The following is a 16394-nucleotide window of genomic DNA, read 5'->3' on the forward strand; positions in this document are numbered from 1 at the left end:
ACAACCGCCAATGCTTGGAAGATAAAGAGGAGCAGAGAGCAGAAGAAACACCAAGCTAAATATACAGACTAGTTATTGTAATGCCCATTAGCTGTGCAGGACCTTTAAAAATGGTGTGTCTTTTGGAATTGAGATGAGAAAAGGAGGAAAAGAGAGATGCAGAGCGGGTGCATCGTGAAGCAGAACCACGCGTGCGGCCTGTGTGCAAGGAGACAGACACTTCCTACCGGAAAGGCGAGTGACCGCAAGAAGCACAGCAGGTGCTGCATGTGAACCACTGAGGAGCCGGCAGCAATGTGAAGGCTGTTGGGGATGCAGTCATGGTAAAGAGCAGCAGTTTAACTGGCGAGTGAAGGACAAGTTGGCGGGAGAACCGTATGGGTGTCTGCAGAGCTGGAACACTTTCCACAAGCATGGACTTCACTGCAGCTTTATGCCACGGGTCAGAGATGCCAGCAAACACTGGTTAGTCTGCCCAGAAGTATTGGGAGCCCCAGGGTGTACTGAAAGGCATACAAACAATTGAAAAGCTCTTTTAAATATCAACCAAGTAATATAGAAAGACTAAATTTACACAGGTGACCACACATGAGATGCCAATATAGGGAACGCTGGAGTAAATGTTGTCATAAGCAAATTAACTTTTATGATAACACTTGTGTACATGCATGTTATAAATGACTCATCTTCTCATACCATATCACTCAAGCAAATGAAAGGCAAGATCTGTTCAAATCTTCATACATGAGAAGTCAATATAGGGAAGATTGGAACAAGTATTGCCTCAAGACAATTAATGCTATCAACCAAGTTTACAAACAAAGCATAAACAAGTCTCCATATATGAAAAGCCAATATGGGGAAAGTTGGAACAATTAATACCTGGAGCCAATAGAGTATAAACAGTGAAGAAGTACAACTGTGTTATACTTAAAGATAAAGAGAACGGAAAGATAAAGAAAAGATTTGTAAGCATACCTGGTGAAAGAAGTGCATCAGACAGTGAGCCTTTGGGGGAAGGGTTCCTGGCAGAAGAGTATACCAGGAGAACATCTTTTATATGTTGTTTGAAAGTAAAAGACATCATGAACGGGTTCCTGGCAGGAGAGTACACCAGGAGACCATCTTTAATAAATTGCTGTGTAAAAGAGACACTTTTATCATCATGAACAACACCACTACTTGGAAAAGACAACCTGTCATCATCATTAAGAAATTGTTATGGGAAAGAGACATTTCTACACTCAAGAAAGTGTTGTGTAAAAGAGACATCTCTACTACGCTTAAGGGACCTTTGTTTTCTCATCATCCTTAAGAAAGTATTAAAACACCATTACTTAAGTTGCTAAGAGATACTTTTGCCATCCTTAAAACATCATTACCTGTAGAAGACACTTTTTCATCATCTTTAATAAAGTGTTAGATGAAAGAGGCATTTATATTACCCTTAAAGAACGATTGTTTCAACAGAACATGTTCAATATTCTACCTGAAACAATTTAGGGGAAGGGATTCAACCCCTGGATACAAGGATTGTTTTTGTTGAAATTTACATACTTAGTTTTTGCACATTTTTTTCTGAATTTAAAGCAGAGTCTTTTCCCTTGCACCTTTTCTTGTTCATTTTTTAGTATGAGTGTCAGATACATTATGGACACAAGGACAGTTTTCTTAATTTGGATCACGAGACATAAACCGTGCCCTAGTTTTGATTTCCTAGGCAGGGAAACTCTCTTTAGCATAGGGACCCAAAAGTATTTTCCAAACACTTTCATTTTAATAAAATGTCTAATGTTGAAAACATTACAACTTTTTATCTGTCTCTTATTTCTGAGCCCTCACACTGTACTCTCTACAACCTATCCATATCCTCCCCCACGTCTACCTGCTGACAGCATGCTGGTTAGCTCTTCCTGCACAACCGCCCTCTTCAAGCTCTTTCTCTTAGTCTACAAAGTTATCAATGTTCTTGCTCTTCAATAGCAGTATGGGTGGGTGAAATTACTACAGGAAAAATGTAATTGGTGAAATTCCCCAGCGTTTCTGTTAGAAAAGCTGCGAGGTTTTCTACATTGTCAGTCAGCCACATCCTTTGGTGTTTTGTTGTTTGTAGTGCAGACATTTTTTTTTTATTGAAACTTCAGCGCAGCGAACCTGTTAGCAAACCAACAAGTCGCCAAGCTTTTCTTACAACACATCATCATACATGTCTTGTTATCCATTACAATTTAAAAAAACAATCAACAATCCAGCAAATAAAATTGTTTCATATCATAACAGTTTAAGAGTTCCATGCGACATCATTTTTCAGTTAAATTTAGACAGTCCAAGAAGTTCACGATTGCGCAGGTCAACTTAATGTTTTGTCCGGCAACCGCATAAGACCACCAATTTTGATTGTCTGATTCAACAGGAGTAAAGTCTCCTAAGTGACGTAGTCGACGTGACATTAGCGCAGGGCATCCAATAGTTAGATGTTCAATGGATTCAATTTGAAGATTGCAGAATCTGCAAAGATTGCCGTTTGCTTCATTAATATGTCGTAGGAATTGCATTTCCCTGGTGTTTAATGCGTTCAAACGCAGCCTCAAAAATTGGTCACGATGATGTCGCGAGGGGCAGGTTACCAAGTAGCGATAATAAGCATTGAGTTTGTGTTTGCCTATTCCCAATCTCAAGAATGTAGGCTTCGTTTTCAGCAGATCGTAATTCTGGATCCAACACCATCGGTCAAATTTATTTTTTACACACTGAGGTTGGCTGAGCAAGTAGGCTATGTTCAAAACGGCATTGTTTAGAGTAGCTTCCAGTAATTGCTGCCAGTCTCCAAGAAGGCACGGTCACCCACAGCCTGGATGATATTCAAAAAGTTGGTATGACGGAGGCAGTGGATGCAGCTTCATCTTTCGTAGCACCATTATTGATTTCCACATGACGTAGCTATGTATTGAACTTATTGATAATTCATATCGAAGAGACACCATTGAAATGTACAAGGGTAGATGCAGTACCCGACGCCAAAATAAGCCTTCAACCTTCTGTCAGAAAAGGGCAACAATGTTCCAGCCTGATTCAGATCCAAACGTAATAGCGGGTAGAACCTTTTGAATGTAGAAAATTAGTACCGGTTCAAGTGAAAATTTGCCATATTCCTTATTTATTTTTGAAGCTTGAATGCTGAATTGAATCATCTGATTTGTGAGGTCCAACTTCCAGTGATGTTCATTGATAGAAGTGTTGAAGGTTATTCCAAGGTATCGAATGGAATTTACCGAGCTCAAAGAGATTCCATTGATTTTCCAGGAGAAGGACTTGTATTTTCTGGAGCCACCAGCCCCAATGGTCACGATCTTTGTTTTACCTGTATTTAATTCGAGATCATTCCTATTAAGATACTCATTCAGACTTGTGAACAGGTGTTTGAGACCGATTTGTGTAAGATCTACTAGGACGAGATCGTCTGCATAAGTTATGCAGCGAATTTTGGTGTTGTTTATCTTTGGCGAGAAGCATCTGTCAGCTTCCAGGTGTTTCAGAAGGTCAGAAATAAACAATTTAAAAAGTTCGGCTGCCAGGTGACATCCCTGTTTCACCCCCTTGTTGGTAAAGATTTTCTTCGATAGGTCTCCTTGATTATTTAAACGAATCCGAATGGAAGTATTAGAATGCAGCGCCTTAATTGGTTATAGCAACTTTTGAGGGCAATTCCAGTTTGACAATTTCTGCCAAAGCTTGACACGATTGACACTGTCAAACGCTCCTCGCAGATCGATGAATGCCAGATGTAGTCTCCTTTTTGCTTTTAGGGTTTCTGATTTCAATATGTTTAAAATCAGTAAGTTAACCTCAACTCCAACTCCTTTGGTAAAGCCAGTTTGACAAACGTCGTAGATTTCTTCTCGCAAGGACCGCTGTGCAAGTCATTGTCGTAGGAAAGAGGCAAATAGCTTGCCTATCGTATCTAGCAGATCTAGCAGTGCAATCGGGCGATAGTTGTTGGGATCCGCCCGATTGCCTTTCTTATATATAGGTACGATGGTTACCAGACATTTGGTCGAAAAAAATTGGTCGACCAGACAAATAGTCGAACCAATTTGGTCGAAAACCAAATGGTCGAATTTTTTTATTTTCACCCCTTTTTTTGTTTTTTGGGGGGGTCCCACCAACCCCCTTTTTTCTAAAAAACCCTTTTTTCTAAAAACGAAAACCCAAAAAATAAATATATCATTTAAAAAAATATTCAACCATTTGGTTTTCTACAAAATTGCGTCGACCAAATGTCTGGACACCAGGTACGACGATGGCTTCACGCCAGGATTCAGGAATGGTCCAAAACAAGGCTTCTATGAAGGCTGACCATTCCGTTTCATTTTGTTTTAGCATCATGTTGGATATCATGTCCGGCCCAGCAGCGTGTGAATTCTTCAGAGCGCGTATTGCAATTTTGATGTCGTCTTGCAGGATTTCCAAATCCCATGGGCTCACGTTATCAGATGAGTCAGGCGATCCTTCACTCGAGGGAGTACTAAGTATGTTCACAAAGTGAGTCTTCCATGTGAATGCATCAATTATGTTTAGCACAGGAGGTGAATGATGCGAATTTCCTGTATTCAACATCACCCAAATTTCACGGGAATTCTTAGTGAGCAACTGTTTCATCATTAGTTCTGCTTTCTCTTGTTCAATGATCATTTTTGCAGATTTTAGCCAGCTCCGATAAGTTTGGCTCGAATTGCACTTTCAAGATCGTTGTCACAAAGACTTGTGAGGGATGACTTTTTCATAGCTCTTATATCAGGACACATCTCTCTTTTTGCTGTAGTTTGTAGTGACGCTGTGAGATGCTTGTGGGAAATTCCGATCACTCTGTCTGCAGATTTGACAATGATAAAATTGACTAAAAGTGGTGCATACTCAACCGACAATCTTTGCTTCTGGTTCAATAATTGCAGACACAACGAATGGATTTGAGAGTCATTCATCCGAAGATGGTTTCCCCCAGCATTCACTGATAACGGGAGAGCATACTGTTTTGCACATTGTGACCATTCCAACATACAGGAGAAGCACAACAGTTTGTGATCACTGTCTGGCATCTCACGAACTTCGAGCTTCAATTCTTGGACAAAAAAGGTTTGGGATACCCAGAAGTAGTCAATAATGGAACTTGATTTTTAGTTCAACCACGTTGCACACGATGGTTGGTCACCTTTCACGTTACCGTTATCCATTTGACAGTTTCTATTTTGCAAAGCTAAGCTCCACATTTGGCCTCTAACATTTACCTCATCGATCGGTAAAGGCAAAAAGTGCTTTGATTTGTGGTCGATTTTGAACCAGGAGCAATTTAGATCGCCACAACATATGATCGAGATATTCAAGTATAAAGTTAGGACTTCATCTATCATACATGTGACCGAGTTTAGGAAGGCCTTAGAGCTCATTTTTTCCGGATTCCAATATCCATTTATGATTAACAGATGTTTCCTTGTAGATATGTTGACATCACCAGTCCACATCAAAACCATCTGGACATAGGGATTTGGACAGCAAGAAGTCACAATTGACCACCAGGTATTGATTTTTACTAGGGTTAACAGACCAGATGACGGTCTCCCTTTTTCGTTTTTAATAGCTGGATTCATTACAATGACAAAGCCGTCTCTTGTAGGTACCTCACTTAACCAGGTTTCCTGGAGACATATTACGAACACATTTCCCAAAGGAACATCAAACCTGTTAAAAAGATGGCTGAATCCCCTTGTATTCCACGACAGGAATTCACATGTTTGATCGCATGTGACTTGTCGTGGCTACTTGGGAGGTGCTTTATTCTTCCAGATGTCATTGTTATGGGAAGTACTCCTTTGGGAAGTCGTATTTGATTGACCAAGATTAGCGGGAACTTTCATGGCTTTGTGTAGCTCACAGCGTCTATCAAGATGACTCAGTCTCGAGTTGATCATATTTGAGCAAATATTAGATGGTTCAAGAGTTAGGTTGAGTCCAAATATGAGTAGTTCATCCACAGCCATCAGACATTTTGTTTTCCCTGAAACACAAAAATGAAATTTCAACAAAAAACTGAATCTAATGGGGCAAATCACCCAACATTGTTTTTCAATGAATTGCATTTTAAAAAATGAAGTTTTGGGCAGGGGAAAGGCCACAACTATCAATTCCGCTCCATATGCGAAATTGGAAGATTGGGCAGATTGTGCAGATTGTGCCTGGAATCCGTCAATGAAATTCTGAATGAAATTGAGCCATTTCTCCCACCCCTACCTGTCTGATTAGATCTCAGTTTACTCACTATCTCGTTCCCACCAATCCTCTTCTGCACTGAACCTCACCGTCTCATACCCAACCTCTGCCTCTTGCTTTTGCTCTTTCTCCCTACTCACCCTGCTCCACTGGATCCCACTGCCCATAACAATCAAAGTCAGCCAAACTGCGGATCTCTTCAAAGCTTGTCTTAAAGTTCACCTAATTGCTAAAGAGACACCGACCCCACCATTGCCTCCAGTAAGGCCTCATAATGTAATGTTGTATATTTAAATAGTGCTCCTCTATAGTTTGAAGCACTTGCCCCCTAGGTTAATGTTACCCTTGTAAGTCACCTGTTATCACATGCATATTTGTTTTTGTTTGTTTTGTGTTGTCCCTGATAATTTGTCTGTCATATCCCCGTACCAGCGCTGGTCTTGGTGGCGCCAGCGTAGACTTCACTACACAGTAGTCCTTTCTCATTGCAGCATGGCACCCGAGTTGCACGTTATGTTGTACAGCAGGTTTCAGTTGCCGTACTCTTGGCTCCTCCCCCTCTGTGGCAAGTTCCGGCATATCTACAGTCTGCATCTGCTGCACTACGCATTGCTACTCTCTTAGAAGGCGCTCCTTGAGTAACGTTTAGCCTTAGCAAACTGCCTTCCTTCCTAAAGCTCCCTTCCTTCCTAAAGCTTCCTCATGCTCGCCAGCTCCTCGCACTCACAGGAACCAACAAGTCATCGGCCAGCCTTCGTTTACGGTAGGCTCTCTCGTTTCCCTGCCCCTCCTGTAATTAGGCTCACATACATTATTGACATATCCTTTTGTCTCTCAGTATCAGAACACGGAACGCTGAAGAGTTCGCTGATGGAATTCCGCAGCTCTGCAACCAGGCTTCACTCTCTCACACACACAATTCAGACCCTGCGAAAAAACTCTGCAGGTAACGAATTACAAAGCTACATTTCACTCTGCCTCTGTGTGCCCTTTGCCTTCCTAATAATTTCTCTTACCACAGCTACTGCCCCAGCTCGTACCCCGAGACTTGCACCTGTGTTTACTTCTACTACCCCAACGTCATGTGTCATGCCAAGATAGCTTACAAGTATACTTGACATTTAGATGACATCAGTTTCCCACGGTTCTTGGATTCCCAATAACCTTCCATCCTCTTCTTGATACTACAGTCTCCATCCCAGCCATTGAGTGACTCCTGTTACGCACCCACCACTTAAGACGGCAGAGGAGCTGCACATCCGGTCTTCCTGGTTCCATTGCAAGGTTTTCTTCCCCAGAGGGTTTCCTGTGGGGGCTCTGCTGGTTGCGGCTGTATATACGGGTCAGAGGTCCCAGAGTCTCTAGGGGGATTGCTCACAGGCATCTGTCATTGTCTACAGTCGAGGTCAGTGTCGTCTGCTATATTGGTAATTTATACATCTGTGCATGCTAGTCCATGCCAGTGTCCCCCTTTTTTCACACCCTCATAAAGTGACTCACCGCTTGTTCTTGTCTTTGTGTTACTGTGCAGGCACCTTTTGCAGGAATACCTCGGCCATCTGTAAATGTGTTATTGTAAGTCATTTCTGTCCATAATTAATATCCCTGTTCTTCAAATGAATACAAATATATGTCAGCATTTGGAGAAGCCTTGCGTGAACAACAGAAGACACAATTCTACCCTTCATATGAATAGAAATCAAAGATAAATGAAATGTATAAAATAAAAGACCTGAACAGAAGTGACACTGGGGCCATCATTTACTCATTGGTCAGAAACCAGTAGCCTCCTTTCACCACCCTCATTAGGTCCAATCATTCTAGAGGTGTCGTTAACACAAAGTCTTCTGACCTCTACCCTACCTTTTCTTTTCTGATTCTTAACAGGGCGGCTGGGTCATTCCTGGTTTTAGAAATTGGTGGGGGTAGCTGGTAATAAGAAAGCTAGCACACGCACTCCTGAGGACCCAATATTATGGCCCGGGAGGAGGGAGACATTTGTGAACAGCTTGTTGTGCACTTCTTGGAGGAAATTGAGGGGCCCGCAAAGGATGCTGAGAATACTAGAGTACTCTACGACTGAACACAAAGCTACAAAATTAGTGAAATGTGAAAAGTATTTGAGTTTCATTAAGTATAAATGTGATAGTGAAAGCCAAAGGATGAGTCTTCCTAGGGTAGAGGTATGAGGGTGAAGAGCAGAGGTGCAAAGACTGGTCCTTGCGGGATACCCACAGGGAGAGGGGTGGGGTCAGGTTTGTGAGTTCCAAGAAATTTTAAAGGATTGACCTTCCGGGTAGGTCGTGTTTTAAACCGTAGGATGCGGGGTGCCTGAGTACTGGGAGCCTGCATGTCAATGAGAATGCTTGAGAAACAGAATTTGCAGGATGTTGATAATCTGTCCCCTCCTCTAGTGGGACTGCCTACGGAGACCAAGGTGACGTAATGGTTGTATCGTCGGATCACACAGAGCATACTGTGATTTGATGGCTGGGCCTACATGAAGTAGTCAACATGTAACGGGTTCAGAGGACACCATGAAGGGGAGATTTAGGCATGGCTTCCTCAAATTCTCGGATTAACTGGATATTCTTTAGGTTATGGTAGGAAATTTGCAGGTGGGCCCTGATCTCGAGGCTTTGCTGCCTGCCTGAGCTGCTGTGGCTTGATTGGGGGATTTAGGTTTGTCTTGGGAGGGGGCGGGGAATGGGCTGGTCATGGGGGTTGGTATGTTATATTTACACTAACCTATGTTCTGCCTTTTGTTGCCATTTATAGTCCCCACTCCCTATGAACTGAAACATCGCCCTAGCCGTACTCCTCTTACTGAACTTGCTGTTGGCCATGTGAAGGTTCTACAGTTTAATTGATGTATCTTACTTTCTAACCCTTTACTTAACCCCTCAACGTGTTACTTTGGGTGCATTAGAAGGGATGATGTACCCACGTGTGCGCTCCTCCTCAGTTCGATGGACCCTGAGGTGGGCGGTGTCCTATCACATACAAGGGTATTTCATTCTGTCATGCTGCTGCCTGTCTATTGGAGGTCTCGCTTGCATCGTATTTTCACCGTCTATCATTTTTCTTTCTGTCTACCTGTTCTGTCAATGTCTGCTTCTGGAATGCTTTGTTATAATGCCTTTTCAGTGATTGGAATCGCCACCAGGGTAGTTCTTTGTCCAGTGTTATCTGTACAAAATAAAGGGACTGGAGTGGGTAGAATGTAGAATATCTTAGTTGCACCCCACAACTGGATCTCTGCACCCCTCACTTGCCCCAAATGTTATCTCTTTAATATTCCCACTTCTCCTCTTTTAACCTTGTACATTGAAGCAGATTCATCCCAGCAGCTGCACATTTAAAAAACCTTTAATAAACTAACATTTATGTTTATAAATATATTGTGCAATCGGTTGTACAAGCAACCTTACAAAAAAACACATAAAAATAAAAATTCAAATTTACCAATAGATACAGGGTATAAACAACATTAAAATTGAATTCCACATTAAAAGTTAATCACAAAAAACAACAATAAAACCCAATGCAACTTTTGCAAGGATATACAGTGTGATAAAATAATATCGCCATTTTAGTTTAACAATGCCTGCATGATGTACCAATTTAATGCAGACAATTTTCAGAAAGGTAACCTAAAATAAAAAAATTAGGTTTGCTAGTTGCATTATCCATTGAGTATTGCATTATCTTCATTCATTTTTAGTTTGGGCTATCAGGTAGCACTGAAAGTGCTACCTTAAAGCCGAAACTATTGTCATTAAACGAAAAGCTTTAACATAAGAGCTTCAAATAGGGGCTTTGAATGGGGGTCTGTAATGCTTTTCAATGGAGATGGCATTTAAGGAGGGATACACAGTGTATTTGTTGTTGTTTGGTTATTGAATCCCCCCCATTCCCTGCCCTTAGCCATTCTAATCCCTATGATTAATCCCACCCATTCCTTTCCATCTCAGAACACTTTTAGCTCTGAGCTCTTCCATGGAGGCAGCCACCTTGGATGAGTGTCTCTAAAGAAGCTCTCTGGAAACAACCTAAAACTAGCGGTCATCTTTGAATGGGAAAGATGCCATGCATCTTCCAAATAAAATGATACATTGAATCATGTGAGTATAATCTTTTTTTAAATAGCTAAAGTAATTAGCGTTTTGGGAGCTTGCAATGAAATGAGGGCTAGTTTTGTTTCTAAGCTTTTCAATAAATTTTACTCTCTTGCTCTCTTGTATGAGGTCTCCTTGCCTCAACTGTTATAGACATAGAGGTTGGACTTGCAGCTGTCGCTTGTGAGACAGCAAAGCATAAACGACACCTGTGGTCTGCTGTACATGCATGCACACCTGTGTTGCCTGACCCTACCTGCTCTATGTGTATTGATTATATAAACAACCACCCCCCGGCCCCATGTGTCAACAGTGCTCAGCAGCTAAATATGGACCCCGTGGTGACCCAGTAAATGGCAGGGTCACAGTCATGGCCGGGTGACCTTAAACCCCCGTTGGAGCATTACCGGGGCGAGGCCGATGGGGGAGGAGATGGAACCAGGGGTGCCAGGATGGGAGCAGGAATTAAGTCCGGAGCTGCAGCAGGGACTGCGCCTTCTGTGCAATTTCCTCCCTGAGAAACACTGTGGCATGGTGGCGGCCTTCCTACAGGGCAAAGCAGGAGAAGTGTTGGGACTGCCTGCCATAGAGGCGGCGGCGCTACACGGACTTTGGGCACTTTATGGCCAACTTTAGGCTCATGCTGGAGAGTTGCTATCAGCGATGAGGAGTGGAGTATTGGAGTCCCAGCAGGGCCAGCACCTGGGGGGCATGCTGGAGCGGAAGTTGGCTTTGCAGTCCTGGCGAGAGCCCAATATGCTGACAGGATGAGTGCCTGTCTATGCACCTATATTAACTTGCCGACTATACATCCATTCCACTCTCCCTGTGCTGCTCCGGACCCTACTCCTCCCTTCCCTCCGTTGGTCAGTCTCAACCTACTCCTCACTGCTGAATTTGACCTGTTCATTTATTTCAGTACTCATGTATTAAGCAACCCACTATCTTTCAGTTTGCTCGTTCATTCTGGATACCTATCTTTTTGATCGTCCATTATCACTCGCCTCGATGGCCACCTTTGCACAAGCGAGGCTGTCAAAGCTTACCCTTGTTTTAGGTATGATATGGGACAGAACGAGGTCCTAGGGGCCGCATAGTTCTTTACAGAGAGTATTTCAAACGTGAAATTCAGTATGAAGTGTGCTTAAGACTGTAAATCAGAAAACGTGATATCTGCCCTACGTCATTGAGAGTAGTAGGTGGCACTCTCTGTACAGTTCTTTTTCACTTTGGATTTAGAGATATGGGGAATTGCCCTGCTGCGGAAATATATTTCATCTTATTTCAATGCTGGAAAGGGCTAGCTCAAATGATTTGTGCTGCAGGAGACTGTTTCTTTCACACATACAATTGACTAAGACTTTTTTGAGTTGGATTAATGAGCATCATTGGGATGCAAAGAATGTTAATGCTGAGTACAGCATGTTCAGTTGTTATGTAATACGAACCTTCGTGTTCGGGTCCTCCAGTATAAACAAACATTGTCAAATCCCATATTTTTAGTTTGGGCTGTATAAGCTAAAACTGGTGTATTGGAGTACAGGTAGCAGGAAGATGACATATGAGGAGGGGCACACAGCTTGTGGGTGCCTTTTAGTTATTTGCTCACCCATTTACTGCCCATATCCATGCTAATCCCTATGTCCTTTCATACCCACTGCCTGTCCATCCCCGCCCAAAACACATCCTCCTGGGATCTCTTTAAGTTCGCTCTATCAAGCATTTACAACACACATTACCCTGCCAGTGTTTTTCTGCATTCTGCTGAGAGTTAATTGATTAATTGCAGCTGTAATGGGCTACTTATGTAATAAGCAGGTCTTCACCAAGTGTACCTTGAGCCATTCTCTGTACTTGCAGTGAGGTTCTCTTAAAAACCAGCATTGACGAAACCAGCAGTTTGGGTTTATGTATAAGTATCACATAGGCTTTTGCCAAGCATTGCTTTCCATATGTCCAGGTAAGCACACCATTGTCCAGCTGTTACAATCTTATGGCCAGGTATATCAGTGCCTTCCAAATGCCTAGCTCTTACCTAAACAAAAGCCTGACCTGTTGGCTTTGCCAATGCTTGTTTCTACTTATTCGTGTCCATTGTCTATGCAATAGGAACCTCGTGGGAGGGAACTTCTGGGTGATATTGGTCTGCTGCGCGCGTTAAAGGTACAAACACAGTTAAGTTGTTATTGCCTAGTAAGCGCCCATAAGTAGAACCATGGTTGTGAATATTTAAAAAAATAAATGTTTCCAGAAGCCATTTTGTGTTGTTTAGTTGTTGGTTATATAGCCATACAGTACACTGAAAGTGGACTAACACTTGTGAGGCGTGTTAAGGGAGAGCATTAAGTGTTGAAGCTATCCTAAACCCCACACTCACATCTAGGGGTTCATAATTAGGTTTTTTAACAACCTGATTTTACTATGTGTATTTCTGTGGGATGTTGTGGATCCTATTTCTCTTCTTTGTATTAGCATTTGTTTCTGAAGCTCCAAGTCTTTGCTGTTGGGGCACATCCTCCTTGGCGCAATGGCTTGATTTCCATTCGTTGCAGTGAGGAATGCGATGTATATTTCATGGCATCGGGGGAGTATTTCTCTACACACCTGGCTAGACTGACAAACAAGACCTGATCTTAATTTCACATTTTAATTACTTTTTAAATCAAAAAAGATTGATCAGTCACGGGCAGTGGTGGGTTCTGTGGTTTAGCATCAAACTTCCATCAAAAGTCAATTTAACGAAGCCTTTAGTGTGAAATTAATTTCAGTCATGCATGCTTGTCCACCTAACTCGGGAAGGATGCTTTTCTTGCAGGAGGTGTCCGTAATCATGTCATCATGCACATTTCAGGATTCCTCTTGGTGTAAATATTTTTATATACATTTGTAATTGGGCCTCATTACGAGTGTGCCGGTCTGGTAACAACGGTGCTGGTAAGCTACCGCCACCGTTGTTACCGGACCGGAACACTCTGAGGTCTGCGAGCGGGTGCCTTTCAGGCCGCCAGGTCTGACCTGGCGGACGGAACAGCACCCGCTCGCAGTCCTTGATGGATGCACCGACACCATTTGGAATGGTGCCGGTGCATCCGTCCTCCCCATTCCCATTGAGTACAATGGGACTCGAATGGGAATGAGGAGTAATGTTTTCCGGTGCCCGGCAATAGGGAATTACCGGGACCGCCGGGCTGTAATGCCCCGGTAGGTCCCCATTGCGGGCGCCAGAAAAAAATGACCCCGGTGGCAGCCGCACCGCTATTTACCGGCACGGCTACCGCCAGACTCATAATGAGTCCCCTTAGTAGCTCTGTTCTGTAAGTGTTTCTTAATGTGGACATGCAAGGAGCTTGTGTATCAACATGATATGCCATCATTTTAACCCTTCCAAGATCAACATTTAATGCCCTTTTTTCACCTCATTTAGTACCAAATGAGAGCACTAGGGAGGATATAAAAGAGGGAAGGAAATCTATACAGAAGGGACAGAAAGAGGGTAAAAAAGAAGAAAAAGACTGGAGGCAGAGTCTACATCAACCACGTTTTCTCCCAACCACATTTTCTCCCTATAAGCCAGGCAGCATCAATGTCTAGAGCCTTTTATGCTTACTGCCGCCAACCTCAATTCATACACGGGGGTAGCCAACTCAAGCAGTCAATACCTCATAATTAACTCATGTGGAATTATTCCGTAAAAGAATACCCGTCCACCTCATAATGTACTCTGGTTCCAGCCTCCCGTCCTCTACCCCAGGGTATAACTAAGCCAGGGTCTGCACTAGGGCCAAACAAAACAAGGCAGAGATAGGACTTGGTGAAGTAAAAAAGCCTGAAGTGCAGACGTCATGCATGCCAGGGTATGCCATTATACGACAGGCATCAGAGGGGCATGAGCCACCTTCAAGACACCAAAGGTTAAGTTATTACCCCTAGAAGGTGAATTTGAATGGTTGACAAACAGAGCGCAGGCTAAAGTGGCATTATGTGTATAGAGAAGAGCGCATTTGGGATGGAGTTTATCCTCCCAAAGAAAGCACTGATTGATAGTTTGAGGATGATGCCGCCCCAAGTGAAATTGGCATGCATGAGCCTTGCATACGTATAGTCTGTTACCCGAACAGGGATTATTTCTTTGTTCCTCGTGATCTGCTATGGAAATCTCTCGGTATGCCGTGGCCCTTGACACTTATCAGGGCTTTCCACCCTTAGACATTGTTCAGCCCAAAAATAGTCTAATTAAATGTTTCAAGATATCTGCTTAGAGACAAAAACACTTCTCCCAATAGGCATCTGTAGCTCGGAAGGACTATTGTAATGTATCCTAGGCTCTACGGATGTCTCGGTTCTTTGGCACGCCTTCAAAGCCTTTCCACATGAAAACTGAATGGCTTATCTAGTAAGCAGAACAAGTCTGAGTGTTGCTTATTTAAGGAATGCGAGGGAGTGGTTAGCAGGCTAGAATTTCTGGAATGCAAAGGAGATCTTGCATAGGTTCAAAAAGTTGAGATGGGGTGTGAAGGACAATAAGGAGAGAAGAGTCCAAGTAATGCACAAGTCTGTGCATGATAAATATTTTGAGGCAGTCAAAAGGCATGACAGCTATGAGCAACCAAACTAAAAATGTGATTAAAGAGGAGTTTGGTCCCAATGACTGTCTCCTTAGGGACTAAGAAAATATTTCAATAGCCTTTTTATGTTTTTGTCAGTCAACTCCTTCCCGTTTCAAGAAGACAAACCTTTCTTTTGGGCTCTGTAGGTGTTTGAAAGCTGTCTGAAGAGGACAGAAGGAGACTAAATACGGATACACCATGAAAGGTGATTGACACAAGTGGGATCTAGAGGACAGCTGGAGTTTATATCCAGCAGATCTTTGTAGAACCAGACATATACTGCATTTTCAGAAACAGACTCTGCTAGACCATTAAATAACCACAAGGTTGGATATGTTTTTCTGTTGTCAAGCCCAGAGGCGTAGACAGGATAGGGTCTGAGCGGTCAAGGCTCACCCAAAATCTGTAAATGCCCACTCAGCCGCGCTGTGTGGGAATTTACAGATGTTAATGTCACTGCGGTGGGCCCAACTACATTAGCTTCAGGCTCTACTTGTTAGACAATCCTGGCTACGCCGCTGGTCAAGCCTGCCAGCAATATGGATTAATGCTGCTACTTGAATGTTACCATGTGTTGTGCTTCAAGCAGGTTATGCCAATCCTATGTGATACCATCATCTCCCTGTAGTCTTCTGGGTTAAGTACAAGTTGACCGGTGTGGCCTTCAAAGTTTTGCTGTGTGCTGGATTGGGACCACACAGATCCTAAGGTCCTCAAACCGGGTGTGCTTCGCTGTGATAAAGGTGCCCCTACAATCACAGGGCCAGTTGAGCCTTCTGCAATGTGGTCCTGGAGGTTTAGAATTCCCTGCCTACACACAAAACTTGTGACCTGAGTTGACTCTTATCTAGTCATTTCCATTGTGCTCACAACCACCTAAGAGTGAGGCAGAACGTTTTCGGGGCATAGAGTAAGGCCCACCTTTTCCTCATCGCTATTTCCTATGTTATAGTTTTGGCTTTCAGTAGTTAGATTGTGTTTAGAGTTTAAAGCTGCGAAGTCTTTTGCAACACAATTGATACATTTTTAACACATTTCATTTACATTTAGTATATATGCAGCCATTAAAGTCTTGTATTTTAGACTTTGAGGCTACACTTATTCATCATCGTCATCGTGTACTTTATTCGACATATCGGGCCTCATTATAAGGTTGCCGGTCCAGAAATAACGGTGCCGGTAAGCTACCTGCACCGTTGTTACCGGACTGGCACACTCCGAGGTCTTCAAGCGGGTGCCTTTCCGCCCGCCAGGTACAACTATACACTGAAAGATGATTGGCTCATTTCCGAGCCCTACCTCAATGTAATCCCGTGGACGCACGAACATCGTCCGCATGCCGGGTACACTCTTTTTTCAAGGCAACCTTGGAAAGGGAGAAGGGACCACAAGTAGCCCCTTCTCC

The 16394-nt window shown here is 43.0% G+C and overlaps 1 protein-coding gene across 11 annotated transcripts in view; it reads left to right on the forward strand.

The window, feature by feature from the left end:
- Positions 1–16394, forward strand: part of ENOX1 (ecto-NOX disulfide-thiol exchanger 1) — a 1853609-nt gene that overhangs the window by 1398336 nt on the left and 438879 nt on the right. The window lies entirely within an intron of this gene.

Source organism: Ambystoma mexicanum, chromosome 7q, assembly GCF_040938575.1.
Source record: "Ambystoma mexicanum isolate Mex_15411 chromosome 7q, UKY_AmexF1_1, whole genome shotgun sequence".
Lineage (NCBI taxonomy): Eukaryota > Metazoa > Chordata > Amphibia > Caudata > Ambystomatidae > Ambystoma > Ambystoma mexicanum.